Source organism: Strix uralensis, chromosome 16, assembly GCF_047716275.1.
Source record: "Strix uralensis isolate ZFMK-TIS-50842 chromosome 16, bStrUra1, whole genome shotgun sequence".
Taxonomy (NCBI): domain Eukaryota; kingdom Metazoa; phylum Chordata; class Aves; order Strigiformes; family Strigidae; genus Strix; species Strix uralensis.
The window spans coordinates 5742870-5760519 of record NC_133987.1 but is presented as its reverse complement, the minus strand read 5'-3'; positions in this window follow the sequence as shown (position 1 = coordinate 5760519).

Below are 17650 nucleotides of genomic sequence, written 5' to 3'. Positions count from 1 at the left end.
CTGAGCCAAGGCTCAGGGGAGGTGAGATGCGGAGAGCAAAAGGGGGAGGTTGCAAATTTAATCTGTAGCTGCTCTTCCCAAAGGAGAAAGCTGGTCAGAGACATTGGTGACACAGGAATATGGAGCGATCTGTTCATGTTGGGACCGTTTCTTCTGCCAGGCAGTGAAATTACCTGCTGCAGCATGAGCCCACCAAAGCAGCTCCAAGTCCTTTTTCACCCACTTACAAGTGACTGGGTGTCCTCGGTCCCCAGTGGGGCATGTCTGGCGGTGGTGGAGCACCCAGCAGTGGTCCCTGAGCCCTGGGGACAGCCCACCCTGGGTGCTGGCACACACGGTCCTGGCTGTGGGCAATGCACCGAGCTGCCTGTTGCAGCTCTTGGTGTGTAGGTGTGGAAGCATTCCCTGCGCTGAGAACTGCGGAGCGGGATTACGCCTCGAATAAATTGGAATCCACCAAAGTTCTTGGCTGTATTTCCATTTCATACACTTATCCCATAATGATGGAGTGCCTTGTTCAGATGTGGGCTCATGATTAAGGATTGCCTTCAGGCCTTGTAAATAGAAGATCATTTTTATGATTGCTGCAGTGTATGAGCTCTTCATAGGAGAGGCTTTTAAAATCCGAATGGGTTCAAGCATGCAAGAGATTAATGCGGGGTTGCATTTATCTATCTCAGTCTGTAAATTACAATTTATTTTTGTGAAGGCCACTTTGGTTGTAAAACTGCTCCGTGCTTTCTGTGGAAGTCTGGGAGACTCTCTCTGCCCATGCACAGTGGTCACTTGTCTGGAAACCCGGCGGTAGGTTACCATGAAAAGCCGACCAAAGTCTATTGCCAAAAATCAGAGAGCTGGCAGGTTTGCTGTAGTGTCTACACAACCGACGAACACAGCAAACAGCTTTTTTACACTTTCAGCAGAGGATTTCTCAGTCGCAGGACAGCATCCTCACGCCGTTTCTGGCACGGGGAACAGTGCTGAGTTACAGTGGAGTTTACAGAGCTGCGGAGGCTTCACAGCAGAAGATGGACCGAGGCACCGAGGCTGAAGATATTCTCAGAGCAACTTAACAAGAGCTGCCCAAAGCACAGGAGGGGCAATTTTGCCTTCCGTGGGCCATCGCTACGGAGCAGCTCAGTGGCAGCTCTGCTCGGGAATGATCTGCAGGCAGCATGCGGGGGAGAAAACAAACTCCCTCATTGCTCACATAACACAAACAGGCCTTGTCCTCCCAGGAGACCAGCCTCATTCAACGCCCCTGGCCAAACAAATGTGGAAAGCTTCATATAAAAACAAGTGAGGAGCTATAAAAACTTGTGTTAAGTCTCTACTGGCTTCCAAAGAAGAGGAGGGCAGAGATTTCCCTGTGCAGCTCAGCTCTGAGAGGTGGTAAAGCTGAGCAAGCAAGCTCTTATCTTTAATTAACTTCAGATTATTGCTTCCTACCTCATGGGTCAGAAACTTCCCCAGGGTCTGTGCTCCCTGCCCTGAGATGGATCAAACCCACCCTCCTCCCGCACCCCTTTCTCTGTCCTCCTCCCAGCTGTGACAATACTAGTTGGTCACTGTAGTTATTACACGCTCAGTTTGCTTTACAGGCAAGAATGGTTTTTACAAGGTCTCTGTGTCTCTGGAGCTGATGATGCAAAACTGTATCCAGCTGTCTCTTTCAATATAATAAAGAATTAAAGGCAGGCAAGTCTGATACGTTTCCAAGCTGAAGCCTATGACAGAGCAGGCAGGCACCGGGCAAATGCAGCTCAAATGGACTCTGCCAGTGCCATATCCCGATCTCCCGTGTGCGTCGCGCCGCTGCCTCCTCACCTTCACCCAGCAAACGTCTCCCACCCGCATCAGCATCCCCTTCTAGGCTGGATCCCTCTAATTTACTGCATTACGTGGCCTTATCTGGAGTGTCCTTTAACATGGGCTTAGTTCTTACTATGCACTGTCACACTGAAATCGCTGGGAATTAAGTGCTTTCCTGAATTTTGAATATCCCATCCAGTGGGATGCACGGGAGGCACAGCCCAGCCGAGGTGCTCAGCCGAGGGAGGAGAGCAGGAGGACTGGCAGCAGCACGGCACCTCCTGTCACGTGCTGCAGCAGCGCGGGATGATTTCAGTGTCTTTCTTCGAATGACTTCCCTGCAAGGTGAAACCTGCGACAAAAACCCACGTGCACTGAGAAAGCAGAAAAGTTTGGAAGTAACCTTGTTTAGCAGGGAGATTACTTTTCCCATTTCTCTTTTTATTTATAAAGAAGTGGCCAGACTGTATGTGTGCCCAGCCCGGGGTGCATGGGGCACATCTGTGCAGGGGGAGGAGGGGAGGATTTTTGTTCCAAGGGTGATTGAAACAGGACAGTTATTTACAGCCTTATGTGCCGACATGTTGGTAATCATTACTGTTCATTGCCGTTAGTATAACTCTTTAAATTGACACCCAAACATTCTTTTTTGGGTGCAAAAAGGCCCTGGGGATACCCAGCCACGCTGGCCACGTGCAGCCCAGAGACCGCCCTGCAGAGACCCCAGCCTCACTCCTATTGCAAGCACCGGTGTTTGGAAGCATCATCTCTAATTTTGGCTTTTTCCTGGGACAACACCTGGCTAAACTCTTCTAAAATCATTTATGATTTCTAATTACCTTCCTACTTGCTTGGTGCAAGTTTCTCCAGAGCTTAGTTCACACCTTGCTCCAACCCTGAACCAGGCTGGTCCATAGGATGGGGGTGAGCCTGGGCTGAGCCACCGCCTGGGTTTGTCACAAATGTCACCTCCTCCTGTTACCCTAACGCTTCTCCATGGCTGTGCTCCGGTGCTGGAGAAAGGGAAACTTCAATGCATGTAAGAGAGCATCCTTCAGAAACACGAGCATCAAGCCTTTGTGATTATACACACAGCCTCCTAATTCCCAGTTTGTGTCACAGCACAAGATGTGTGTACGCACTGAGGGGTAAATACATTCCATAGCTTCTCCCCTAAACCAACATTTAAATTAAAAGAATTAGGCCTCCCACCACTAAACAGCCTATGTTTAAATGCTTTGCATCTGCTCCAAAATTCCAGCTGACAGTTTAATCAAAGCTCTTACAAATACATTTTCCACTGCTTGCTGCCAGCTCTGATTACTGTCATGTTCTCCTTGCTGCTCATCGCACGCTGCGATGAACTAAGAGTTTTGTGGGAAACATCCACTTTTGGCCCTATTTACAGCCCTCTGATGATCAGCCTGGTGCAAATCTCCGTGTGACAATAAGGGAAACCAGAATAACAACGGGAGGGCTCTGGTGCGGAGTTACGTGACAGAGCAAACAAACAGACCACTTGTGCTAATGGTCTCATTAGGTCTCTCTCTGGAAAAAATGGGATGCTGGTTGTAAGAATGGCTTCTTTTTTTTTCTCCTGATATGTGTGAAAAATCAGCCAGAAATGCCAAAAGGTTCATCTCTTGAATATTGTTATCATTGCCATGGAATTGCAACTGCGGCCTGAAGGTCAGGTACAATAAAAGGATGTTCTACAGCAACAAAACAGGTTGGAGACCGGGACTGCGTACAGGCTGCAATTATTTCACATGACCGTGTCTGACCAGCTGCTGTGAGACCAGCTGGGGATCTTCCAGCTACAGAGGATGGAATAAGTTGAGGGTGAACCACAAAAATCAAGGAGAGACCAGAAAACACCTCTACCAGGTTAAAATCCTGCAGGGAATGTGCAGCCCCGCTGCTTGCAGCCCTTTCTGCTTGTCTGACACCCCTCAGACCTCCTCTGCGTGAGCAGCCCCAGGCTGGGCTGGAGCTGCCCTTGCACTGGCTGCAGAAATCCTGCCCAGAGGGTCCCAGCTCTGGCATTAACGCTTTGCAAATATTTTTTAATGAATGGTTAACTACTGCTGCTGAGCAAGACCCTGCCCTGGACATCCATGGGGCTGCAGAGGATGGGGTGTCCTGTGGACCATCACCCCGATGCCTCCTGTCCTCTGCACACACGTAGGAAAATGTCATTTACACTCTAAAAAAGCCATCACTGCCTAATAAGTATGAGATCTTAGCTACGCTGCTGGAGGAAGATCTATTGAGGTGTTGGAGGCTAAAACCTTTTTTCTTCTGCCACACGTTGTATTTACTAGATCCCGATGTTCCGTGCATTGAAAAGAGATTAAGGAAATGAATGAAAAGGGAAAACCAGCCCAAACCCATCTTTCCCTTTCCACAGAAAGCAGAGAGTCACGGTACTGCTTCCATTGACATTCATGTCAGTGGATGCCTTTAATTGTTCTCTTCTGACACTTCAATTATATGTTTTATGTAAATAAATGTCAGCTTTGGGATTGTCCACAATAGGAGTTTTGTAGAGACTGTCTTGAAATCCTCATTACTTACCCGTTCTGATTTACCAGCTATCTTTCCATCCCTCTGCACTGCTCTTCAGGTTTTATTGTAGGGGAGGGAGACTTCTGAGTGCTCACAGCCATTTTTTTCTTTCAGGTTCAAAACACTCCATTTGGCAGGAAAAAGAAATATTTCTTTAAGTGAAATTTGCTGCTAACGCTTTTCATAGACTGATGTGGTAACTGCAAAAAGCTAAAAATCATCTTGCAAATGAAAGTGGGGTTTAGATAAACAATATTTTTCTTTGGCAAATGACTTCAAGGGAAAGGAAGAAAGATGGAGCTGGAGTTTTGTCCTAAGTTTGAACGAAATCATTCCTCTTGCTCTGAGAAGTTTAAGCAGCATTACACCAAAATGGATGCAACGCTTCCCTAAGTGCTTGACCCCGGCTCATTACCCTGTGCCTAAAGGCTGGCTCAAATGATCGATTCAGCTATTATTTTTCATGCTGATGAATGCTCAGCTCCACTTGTAACTGAAAAATAAAAGCTTTCTTAAATCAGGGAGAGTGGCAGTTCCCCTGAGGCACCTGGCACTGGGTGAGGGCACCCAGCGCTGCCTCTGTCATCCTCCAGCAGTAGCAGAGATGTGGCCTTTTCCCTGTCACTTTGCCTTCCCACCAAACACCTTTCAGTACACAGGTACCACAGGACGCTGCTCTGTATTTGTGGTCTCTGGCAGAAGATTTTTGAGAGTATTTCTGAGGTTTGAGGCTGCCTGGGCCTGCTCTGGGACTTTTGGGCACCATCAGCTCCAGCTGACACTTCTGTGTAGACAAGAGGTAAACAAAAGATCACAAAAATCTCTCTCTTATTCCCACTTCTGTGCTGAGATTGGCCTAAAACTATTCCTCTGGGAGCAAGATGTCTGTTGTGTGATTCTGGTTTTTGGTTCCCCACAGCCAGTGCTTGCCCCCAGCCCTGGCAGGAGCCTCGTGGCGCATCGGGGACAGACCCCAAGTTTTGCTTTTCAGAGCTTTGCAGAGAAGCAGCCAGCAGAGCAAGTCGTGGGCATTTTCCCTGGACTTTGGTGGAGGGCTGCAGCTCTGTACAGCAACAGGGAGCACCCAGCTTGACCAACATGCCCATTTCTGAGTTATTAATGAGCAAACTCTCAGTGTGCAAAGCCTTTCCCCCTGCTTTCTAACCTGCTGTTCCAGAGGCAGCTGGAGGTGTGCTGAAACAACTTATTGGTTATTCTGTTTAAAGCCAGAGTTGTCTCCTCAGCCTCTTCCTTTCAACTCCGCTCATCTTTTATTACCAGGATCAGAGGCATCTCTCCACCTTCAGCCTCACCAGTGTTTCCTGCAGGGCTGGGCCCAGCAAGGGGGGATGCACCCCATGCACACTCAGCCCTGCTCCCCAGCCTTGCATGGACCCCAGCTAGCATGGAGGAGGCTCTTTACTCTGTTTGCCCTCAAAGAAAGTGCTCTCAAACCCTCCCCGGGGCAAAACACCATATATAAAGCACAAACCTACAACCTGCACTGTTCACAGTCAAACCCCAGTGATGTCCTGGCCCCCTGGTCCCTCTGCCCATCCCCAGGGGATGCAGGAGGGCCACCACCGTGTGCCCATCTCCAGCCGCAATGGGAGAGCTCAGAGATGCAGCATGTTTAGCCTGCCTGGGCCAAAACTGCTCCTGTATCAGCTTTCCTTAATTACACTCTCCCGATGGTGCCTTCACAGCAACGGTGCAGGGCTGGGCAGTGCTGGATGGTATTTGGGGAAGGGGAGGTTTGTGCTCAGATCTGACCACCGCTGTGTTTAGCAATGGCCAAGCACTGGTGTGGTTGGGAACAGAGACACCAGCACCCATCAACGTGTCCTGTCGAAACAGCTCCAGTTTGCTACTTTAATCTCTGAATCACTGCACCGAAATCCACTCACCTACAGCGTTCAGGAAAAAAAAAAAAAAAAAATTGATGAAGGGGAAAGAAAAGCCCACAAGCTGTTTTCATGCAGGAAAAGGAACATGATCTGTCAAAAAGATTATTTTTTACAAATTGTTTGTCTGGTTATGATGCTGAACAAGAGTTACATTTTTCTCCCTGACAGCTCATCATGAACTGAGTGCTGAGCCGAGGAGCACTTAAGAGAAATGGAGCAACTGAGATCCTGCTGTCCTGGTTTATCTGCTCTCATTGCTTACAATCGTAGTGGATGAAGAGGAATTAAATTAAAGCCAAACGAACCCAAGAACTGAAACAACTTGTAAGTCCAGCTATGTTTTTCCCTCCTGCGTACTTTTTATACTTAAAGAAAGGAGCAAATTCACAGTTTGAAGACTCCAGGGCACGTTCACTTGTTTTTTCTACAAAGATTTTCCAAACTGTTGTGGGTAGGACAGGGAAAACATTGCACGAGAATTTGTCCCACCTCTCTGGTGGCTGCAATCAGCAGTGTCGGTGCTGCCCATGCCTCCAGCCACCAGTGTGTGGAAGCTGGAAACCACTGCCTTTAATTAATAGTAAGTGAAGGAAGATGGAAAAATAGACTGGGGAAAAAAAAAAAAAAAAACAAACCAAACATCAAAGCACATTTGTCATCCTCTGATGAGATTTTTTTTTTTCACACGTTTGCCTTAGTGAAATGAAAGTTGGGGGGAGAAGAGCAGTTTTACAAGTCAAGTGAAACATATTGTGTGAACTGCACTGAAATGGCTTGGTTTGTTTACTGACCCTGACACTTTTTGACCACCCCCCCTTCCCCCCCACTTAAAAAATAACTCTTGGTAATTTTCAAGAAGGAAATATTTCCTCTGGAAAAATCCAGAATGAAATGTCCTGACTTCTTTCTCTGCAATCGCTCACTCACAGATAATTCTGGCTGCCAGGGGAACTGCAGCTTTGTTTAATTTAGCAGAAATTATTAAACTTCCCCATCTCAGCTTCCCAGAATATAATTTCATTCAAGAAACAAGTGGTTTTTCTTATCACTGGTTAAAATGAAAGGCTCCTGGGCATATTAGTAGAGGAATAACATTGGGGGATGCATCAGGTTGTTTCCCCTCTGGCTTTTCTGTGTCTAGCAGCAGCCCTGGAATGGATCAAATTATGTCAGTCACTGGACCTTGATGGGAATTGGTTTGAGCACATCCTCCAGTGCTGGATTGGACCCTCAGGGCTTGGGTTTGGGCTTTCAGAGGGCTTTAGCAGCAATGAAGTGGTTATGGGTGAAGATGAGAGTGGGGAGTTGACTCCCCACCACCCTGTTGCTGACCTCAGATCCCAGTTTCACGCCGTGGGAAGGACCAGCAGCAGCCGAAGGGCTTTGCCCCCTCCCCAGAGCCCACGTCCCCAACTGAAGATGAGCTCTGGCTCCCAGCACTCAAAAATAATGATTTATGTAAATGTGGTGCTTTCATTAAAAACAGGGGAAAAAAAAGTAGGCTTGCAAACATCCCTGAATGTCATAATGATATGTAATTTGCCAGAGTTTTCAATGCTGTGTTACAATGCCTATCTTAATTGTGATAAATTACTTCAAAATGAGTGGGTGTCAAATGAATTGATGGAAATAGCACAGCGTTACCACTTTCAAAATCTCTTTTAATCATGGATGTTTTTTGCTTAAGTTTTGGTTCTCACGAGGTTTTCTGTCTACAAACTCCCACCAGAGTTTCTTTCCTCTTCCACTCCTGTTCACACACGAGCAGCTCCTGAGCACAGGGTTTCTATGAAGATTTTTCTCAGGGCCATTCCTACCTCGGGCATCAATCCCTGGAGTCACATGGCCGGAGAGCAGGAGCCACGTAGAGGACCCAGAGGCTTTGTGCAGGGACCCAACATGGTCATTGCTTAAAACCCATCCCCAAGGTCCCTCAAGTCGGGGAGCCGCCTGCAACCTGATTTCTCATCCTGCAGAAATGAACTTTTATCCTCTTTACCCTTTCCCCAGGCAGTTTGGGGAAGGTGAGACTAAAATTAGCTGCGGCTCCTTGCTCCGTGCCGGACTGGGAAAGCAGGCGATGCAGCGATGGGTAATTTGTCATCCTGCCTGATCTGGGTAGCAGGAGGGATCAGTTTTCCCCACTGCTGCCGAGCTGGAGGACTGGCAGGTTGAAGGTGCCAAGCTGTGCACTGCCAGAAGGGAAAAACCTGTGGAGGACTTTGGAGCTGGCAGGTCTGCTGGAGTAAGGATTGCAAAACCCTCTTTTTAAGGATTCCTGTGCTTTTTCAGCGATTTCCATTGAGGGCCATTCCCCCTGTCACTAAAAACTGAGCTTCTTGTACCATTTTGTGGCATTTCGAGCTGGAGCAGAGCACATCACCAGCCGAAGCATCAAAGCAGTGACATGTCTGTTATCAGCAAACCTCGAGCATCGTGTGGCAGCACAATGAAAGCATTTCCCAGGGGCTCTTTGCCAGCAAATTATGTTCAAATCAATGATGATATCTGATGTGCTACAGACCACCAGCCTGGACACCTCTTGCAGGTGGCAGTGCCAGTGACTGATGGGTCAAATCCTGCCTCACTGAATCCAGCCACAGGAGCTTCCAGGAGCCGAGGCTGAATGGCAGCATCCTTCCTCCCAGAAACAAAATAAATAGCCAGATCCAGCAGGTACCGTTGGTAATGAGACTTTGTACACTGAGATACACTAAATGTACATAGCAGGCCTCAGTGGCACGCTTTCTGCTTCAAGACAGGTGTCTTCAAAGTATCCAGAGTAACAGAGTCTATGTTTTAGACTTGACTTTACCAAGGGGGTTGCCAAACACTGGAACAGGCTTCCTGGAGAGGTGGTCAATGCCCCAAGCCTGTCAGTTTAAGAGGCATTTGGACAATGCCATTAATAATATGCTTTAACTTTTAGGTCAGCCCTGAAGTGGTCAGGCTGTTGGACTAGATGATTGTTGTAGGTCTCTTCCAGCTGAAATTATTCTATTCTATTCTATTCTATTCTATTCTATTCTATTCTATTCTATTCTATTCTATTCTATTCTATTCTATTCTATTCTATTCTATTCTATTCTATTCTATTCTATTCTACTCTACTCTATTGTATTCTATTCTAGCCATGTGCCAATTTTCACTGAACTAGAGACTTTCCAACTGTGCTTTATGAAATGATTCAGAAGTCAAACCTCACACACTTTCAGGCTGTGCCAGTACCCCTTTAGCTGTTTCAGGGCTGTGAAGTCACACCCTCTGGCAGTGACTGCAGTGACTTTCTCACTCGGAGGTTTCTCCCAGCCCTGAGCAAGCTCGCAGCTGGGGCTTGGCAGCTTCCAGCCAGCCCTCATCATCGTGCAACTGCAAAAACCCACCAAGCTGCTGCAGTGGGCACAACCTAACTGCTGTTACAACTTGTGACCTTCGATTTTCCTCATTAAATTCTAAAAACGAAACCCAAAGAGCATATACATAACTATTCTGTCTTCTGGAACACTGTAATGCACTGACATTTCCCCAAGTCCATTGGCAGCAAGAGGTTAACTCCCCAGCAGAGAAGATGCTCATAACAAAACAGCAATGATGTGAGGAAGCCTGAGAAGCCTCACGAGGTCGGTGTGTGACCCAAAGGGAGGTGTTCACCCCCTTCAGTTTTTCTCACCAAACCATTTTCATTCTTTCCCTATCGGAAGTGACAGTTGTTTTCCCAGCTGTCCACCCAGGGAGCTGCAGTGTCAAACCCTCTGATTGAATTAATGTGGGTAATGTATATGGAGGTAAAATGGAATGAAAAGTAAAGTAACCAGAAATGAGATTATTTTTCAAGATACGTTTAACTCACTGTGACATTTGAGAACATGAACCTTTAACAGAAATAAGCAAGGTCCATTTGTCTGAGAGTTTAAATATTTAATTCTCAGGAAGACAGACGCAATTTTTCAGATTATAGTAATTATTTTTGACTTGATCAGCAAAAGAGAGAAGCTTTGAGCTGGCATAACAAAAAAGTCAAACAGGAAAAGTAATGACAAATTGGCCATGTGCTGGAAAACCCTGTACAACCCCAGGGACAGGCGGCTTCGGGGTGGGGGTTAGGGGACCAGGGTTCTCCTCCTCCTTCTGCTAATCATCACACCACAGGCAAATCTTGCCATCTGGTTGCTTTCCCTTCCTGCTTTCCTTTCATTTAGAGCATGGACTGTTTGCAGCAAAGGCTGCAAAGATCACAGGAACCCTTTCCCATGCATCAGAGTGGTGCTTGAGCCCTTCATTCAGCCTCTGGTTTCCAAATATAGTGAAACAGGCACCCAGAGGGAAAGCGTTTAACTAATTTGCTTTTAATTACCATGGTACTAGCTGGCTTAAGTCTGAAGTGGGTGCTTGGAGGCTTATCCATCCAATCCCTGACCCTTTGCTGATGCCACCCCAATATTGGCTCAGTGAAACCCGTGGGTGCTCGCCACCACGGGGAACATGTTGCGCGGTGCAGCTGGACCTGCATTTTTGGTGAGTAAATGTCAGGAGTTGGAGCAATGACACTTCAACCTGCAAGAAACTGCCACGTTGTCGATGAAGAGTTGTGAGCATCCTGAGGACAGGCCCTGGGGTGACAGCAGCGTTGTCCTCCCAGGCTTGTGATGGAGCTGGGATGCTGCCGGCCACAGTCCTGGGATTTAGCTGCCCGGAAGAGATTTAGGAGGGTCAGCAACCTGCCTACACTGGTGGGCTGGACAGGCAGGAGAAGTATCAGGCAGGAGCTGCTTCACTGGAGCTGGGAACTGCTGGAGCAACATGTGAATCCACCCTGGAGAAGGGCTCCCACCCGACGGGCAAGCCCCCATCCAACCCTAAAACACACTGGCCCAAAGAAGGGGAAAAAAAGCGATTTCCTTCCAGTGTGGCAGCCAGGGAATGAATTTTCACATCATGTATGTGCTTTTGCATCACACATGATTAGCGTTAGCCAGGAGGGCTGGTGCCTGGGGCAAGCAAAGGCTGGAAGAGCAACGGGAACCATCTCAGCTCTCAGGGTTATTTTGGCTTGTCCTAATTATTAGCCAGCACCACCAGACTTGTACTCTGTCCCAAGCTTTTCTTCTTTGTCATACCACTGAAAATACTATCTCCTATGCTTCTTCAAAGGAGATGTATATAAATAATATTATTTGTGAGTAATTAGGAATAGGAATTAAGTTTGAATAAATTAACTATCTGTAATGATTCTCCCTACAGTCACACCAAGCCTGAATGCTAATCTGAACATTGCTCTTCCTAATAATGAAAACTAAAATGTATTTAGTGAGATGCCTTAATCCAGATTTCTTAGCCAAGGTCTGCGCTTAATTGTGCAGAGGGTCTGCTGACAGGACAGTTTTGCATATCAGTATTTCAGGGGACAGATTTGAAGTACACAGGGAGATACACTAATTGGAGAAAAGCAGAGGGGAAGGGGCAGTGAAGGCAGCTCTTGAGAAGGAATTTTAGAGCTTCTGAGGAAAGAGAAAATGCATTAATGAATTAAGGCTAAACATAATGAATGAATGACTTTTCTTTGGGGGAAAAAAAAAAAGGTCATTTTATCTCTAAATCTATCAAATTGAATAGATTGTTTCTTCCACCAGGAACTGTGATCCTACTCAGCTTCACTTTGCCTTTGGTTAAACTCAGAAGCTAAATTAACCCACTGGATTAAGAAAGGGAAACTTTAGGATTCATTAAGTAAACACCTCGGCACAAGTTTAACTGTGGCATTTATCCCCCCTCGTTTCCTCAGTGTGTTCCTACGTCAGCACATCCTCAAAATGAGACGCTCCCTCCTCTTTCGGTGTCCCATCCTTTCTGATCAAGCTGATCAAGGATGTATTTCAAAACTGGCGTTTGTTGAAGGTGGGTCGTTCAGCTGAAGGATATAATTAATATTCATGGATATGGAGGCGATGCCTTCAGTAGCACTCTCAGAAGATGCATCCCTGATAATCTGAGGTCAGACCATCACAAAACAGATCTCAGCTGTTGAGGACCAATACTATAAATTGACTTCAAAGGAGCAAGATTGCCCCAGCCTGGGATCAAACCCTGCACCTCCTTTAATTTTAACAGAATTAAAGTCTTTTGCACAGCAGGAGTAGTAGGGTCGTGTTGAAGGTGAGACACAACAGGAGCCTCACACCATGCAGGGACCATGACAGAGCTGCCCATGTCTATACCGGTGCACACCTGGGGTCTTGGGGTACATCAGCAGGTACAATGTGGGAAAACCCAAAGGGACTGGGGTGGCAGAATCAGTGCTGTGGATTGCTGCTGCCCCAGGAAAATACTTTTACCAACCCCTTAGATTTGAAAGAGGATTTGAAACACTGGCGCTGTTACAGACTTAGCCCGGACAGCCCTTCCTGGCAATGTTGTTGTTGTTGTTGTTGTTATTATTATTATTATTATTATTGTTACCTGCTTAAATAGGACCATCTCTTACACATACAGAATGGGACACTTGAAGCAGTAGGAAAGTAATTGCAGCCTTTTTCCTTGACAGGCACCTAGAATTAACTCTGCTGCAGCAGCAACAACAGCGATCTGAATATGTATATGAAATAATTCATTCTGTCAGATAAATGATTAGAGCAAAGGCCACCATGTTTTTCACTTTCTAAAATGTAACTAAAACCCATTTAGCAGAAAGATCATTTTTATGTTTTATTAATTGCCACCTCGTGATTATTTTACTTCTAATGTCTTTCTCAAATAGTCCATAGAAGTGTTCTTTGATTCACTGAGGGTTTTTTGTGGTTTCTTTGTGAATATTTCCAGGCAGCTGCTGAAAAACAAGTACACTGAATAGACCGAGCAAAAGGGTCAGTCTAATATAAAGAACAATAGAGCAGAGAATCAAAAAGAATCAGAAATCCAGGGAAATTTTAGTCCATGTGCAGTAATGAGGGTTTCTGACAAAACATCAACTCTTTTCAGGACTAACATTGCAAATTCAGACAAAAACGCCTCACAAATTCAACAGAAACTAGCAAGAGTTTTGTATTTGGAAAGGAGGGATATCACTGAAATGCAAAAATTTTTGTTGAGAAGCATCAGTAGACCTTGTGAGCAATAGGATACCAACAAATCAGTCTTACGGCAGAGCTACTGTTGATTTTGGGCTCAAACCCCTCAGATACAGTCAATATTACTCCCTGACAGCAGACACAGGAGCACAGCCCCAGGATCTGAGGGAAACCCCAGAGAAATGTCCTCAGCAGGGATCATGATGCAGAAACAGAGATGGAAAAGGCCAAGAGCTTTTTTTCCAGTGCATAAATTCAACATCTGGAGCGGCCAACTCCAGGTATGGGCTGTACATCAACCCTGGGAGGAGCCTATGGGGCACCTGCCTGGAGGAGTACAGTCTGCGTGGGCTCAGCATCAGCCTCCTGCAACCACCTAGAAACTGGAAGGAAGCCAGAAAATTAGTTTTTCAGTTTCTTCTAGGGGTGGGGACAACTGGTGTCTTTTGGATCCAGGTGGAGCATTGGAAGGTACTACTGTCACCTCCCAGAATATGGGGCTTGCCCTCATATTTTCCTTTTTCAGAGTAAAAGAAGAGCCTTTGTCTATTTTGTCCCCTTTTACCCCACTTTTCAAGGTTTCTGGTCCTTTAGCTAGGCAGAAAGTAGAACAAGAGACCAGGTTTGGAAAAATAATTTTGATCCAGAAACATCTTGGGTGAAGTCTGAAGCTCTCAGGTGGCATCTCCACCACCCAGCCTGGCGAAACCCTGTCTTTTGTCAGCTGATGTGTAACTTTATTGGTATTGCACATCTCCAGCCCCATCACTCCTCCGTGCACCAGCTATCCATTACAACAGTACTGCTCAGCTATTCACATCTAATTTGATTTATAACCCTCTAAAGTCAAGGGAAAGACCTGCCTTTGATTTCAGCGATTTTAGGATAAGCTCCTAATTTCATGCTTTGTCCGAGAAGCAGATAAAATGGATTTGAGAATGGCTTTTTTCTTTGGAAAATTAATCTTCTTTGAACTACTTCAAGACGCACAATTATTTCTAAAATGTCCCATAATAGAAATAACTGGTAGACTTGAAATAAATAGATTTTACAGTAATCAAATTCTTCAGTCTGGGTTTTTATCCTGTTTATTACCCTGTGAACTCCTCCATCATAAACAGGAGCACTTACAAATACAGAAATAAGTCACTGTCAGCGAGCTCAGAGGAGCTGAAAGATTTGCTCTAATCATACAACTGGTGCTTAGTGTCACCCGAATATCGCTGTAATTCCACGTGTTTATCTGATTCAATTACAAGGTGCACTGAGGAACTGAAAATATATTCCAAACACACTCGTGCGAGCGTGCCAAAACACAACAGCTCCTGCTGAAATACTCCCCAGTCTGCAGCCCCCGTTGTCCTGACTGGGATAGGGGTGGCTGGGATATGGGTGACTCCACTGAGGTGGGGTGAATCCCACATCTGCCAGGTATCCTTTGGTCTTTGAATAGATTCATTTAATTAAAAAAATTCTTTATTGCAAAATTAAATCTGACAATATAGATTGCACAATAGGATTCAGAATCTATGTCCACAAATATCCTATTTTGAAAAATTCCCTAGGGAGAAAATGTGGCTGACCTGTCAAAGCAGCCAGAATGGCACTTGGGAAGGCTTTTTTTTTTTTTTTTGTTCTTCTAACTGAATTTGTTTCCACTGTGAAATAGAAGTCATTTTCTAGGGAAACAGAAATAAAATTAAAATCAATACAGCTTGTCAGCCAAGCCAAAATTAGAAAGTTCATTGATTCCAGTTCACAAAAAATTGAGATTTTTCCATCCTCTCTCAGGTTCAGGGTGGAAAACCACTCGGAAATCCTAAAAGCTCCTTGGGGAAATAGGAAATCTGCTTTCCGTTCTGCTCTGCTTGAGATACAAGCTTTACACTGTGATGGAGGATTATGTAGTGAGGATCACTGTGCAGGGTGAAATAGGTTATACAGAGCAGGTTTAGCTTTTTCTAGAGGTGTGAACACTGAAACTTTGTCGCTTTCCCACGTTTTTGACTCATCATGACTCAGGGTTATGGCTTTGGACCATGGCTGATGCAGTTTATGTCTGCTACTGCCCCACTGCTCTGCCTCCACAAGGGAAAGATTGTCCTCTTCGGTGTAAAGTCCACGTGTTTTTCACTTCTTCTTCCTGAAAATATCGATGAAACTTGTTTTTTCCCTCCACCCTTAATTTTTTGTTTAATATACTTTTTACTGAATGTATCTATTTTATTGCATCCATTCAGGAAACAGAAGTAATATCATATGATAAGTATACTAATGAACAGCTGGAATTCATTAAGCGAACAGGAATACATTGAGCAAACATGTTTGTGAACAACCCAGAGATTGAAGCATGTTTGCAGAAAAGATCTATTGAACAGTTACGAGCAAACAAATTAGTAAAAATCTAAAACCAGATCTCACATCTTAATGGTAGAAAGAAAAGCTGTAACCCATCAATAAGCCATTAACCACGATGAGGTGCAATGACTGGGTCTCAGCTAGTTACCCCTCTGCTCTTCACGTCTCTCTGCAGATGGGAGGTGGATGTTTTACCCATACAGAGCCGAATGCCTCGGTCGCCACCGAGTTCTTTGAGTTGCCCAGCACCTGGGACCCCTTCCCCAAGGCCTGGCAGCTGCTCTGTGGAGGAGATAAGAAAGCCACCCCATGCCAAAATGTCCTCTTGTGACCCTCCCAGCAGGGAATGCATACATTTCTCATTATTTTGAAATGAAATGGTTTCATTCTATGCGCCAATATTTATCCCTGGAAACATTCAAGGTCAGGTTGGAGGGGGTCTGAGCAACCTGGTTTAGTTGAAGATGTCCCTGCTCATTGCAGGGGGTTGGACTAGATGGCTTTAAAGCTCCCTTCCAACCCAAACTATTTTAGGATTCTATAATTTTATGAAGTTTGAAATTCACATAGAGCATTGCGTTTGAATCACAACATTTCTTCACATTTAATTCCTTTCTGCTTCAAAATAAGAAGCAAATGGGGTGGAATTTCCTGCGTGGGGGAATCCAGCTCCTGGCCAAGCCCAAGAGTGTGCACACAGATACAGTGCCGTTGTCAGAGGCTTTGACACTCTCATAACAAGAGCTGTATTAATCCCTGGAGATGATTGATTTCAGGAAAAGGTTCAAGATATCTGCTGACATGAAGCCGTTTGCTGTAACAGGGGTTTTTTTTTCAGTTAATAACATGGCCCAAAATGGCACAAGTCTCGACTCAGTATCCTGTGCAACACAGCTATAATAAAATCCTGTCCTGGCATCAGTAAAAGACTGGCTGCACTAATGAGGTAAGGTTCTGTATTCTCTAGGGCAACAGAGAAATTACATTTAATTGCCAGAATAGAGCATCTCTGCTCATTGAACACAGTGCATCGCAGATGAGAATGATTCACTTTGCTCACGACTGCACTGAATACAGAGCAGAGCAGCCCCAGCTGTTATCGCACGACAGAGGAGGGGAATGCTCACTCATCCTAAGGCAGAGGTGCAGCTTACATGCCTTATCCACACATGAAACGGTTTTCAAAGAGAACAGTGTAAGAAAGGATGTGCAAGAGGTCTTAAATCTCTTTCCAGGAAGCTCAGTGATGCTCATTGACTGAGACAAAAATTTATGAGATATGCTTTATAACAACTTCTGGGTTTTATCCTTTTATTAGTGGTTTTTCTGAGGCGCAGCTCAGAAATGTCACTGAAACTCTTCAGGACACACAGCAGCGAATGATACTCAATTTGCAATGCCTGGAGGCAACTGGCTCTGTGCTCTAATGGGTCCATCACTACCTGTGACACAGAGGAAGGTGGATTTATCCCAGCCCTGCCAGAGGACTGTGTCACCCCGGGCACATCCTGCATCTGCACTCTCTATGCTCTGACTTTTTACCCTGAATAAATACACCCCCTATCCAAGGAAGCCCAGTGCTGGGGGTGCCTCATGACCCCACTGCAGTGAATTAGTAATAAATCCTCAGTGCCCATTCATCAGTGTTACGTGGGGACTTCGTGCCGGGAGTATTAATCTGCTGAATTGCAGCGTGTCGGTGTTGTGGAAAGGTAAGAAAATGGAACTGACAGCAGCTCTGCTCTCAGCGAGGCAACAAGGCTGCCTTAATTAGAGCTAATTGTAGCTTTCCATCACATTAAATTGTAATGCAGAATGTTTCAGGTTAGTCCACGCGTGAGTTGCGCTGGCTATCCCCCTCCTCCTCCCCAAAATGTTAGATGACATTTGTTTTTCTGCCTGTACAATATGCAGAAATGGCTACTCACAGAACGCAGCACG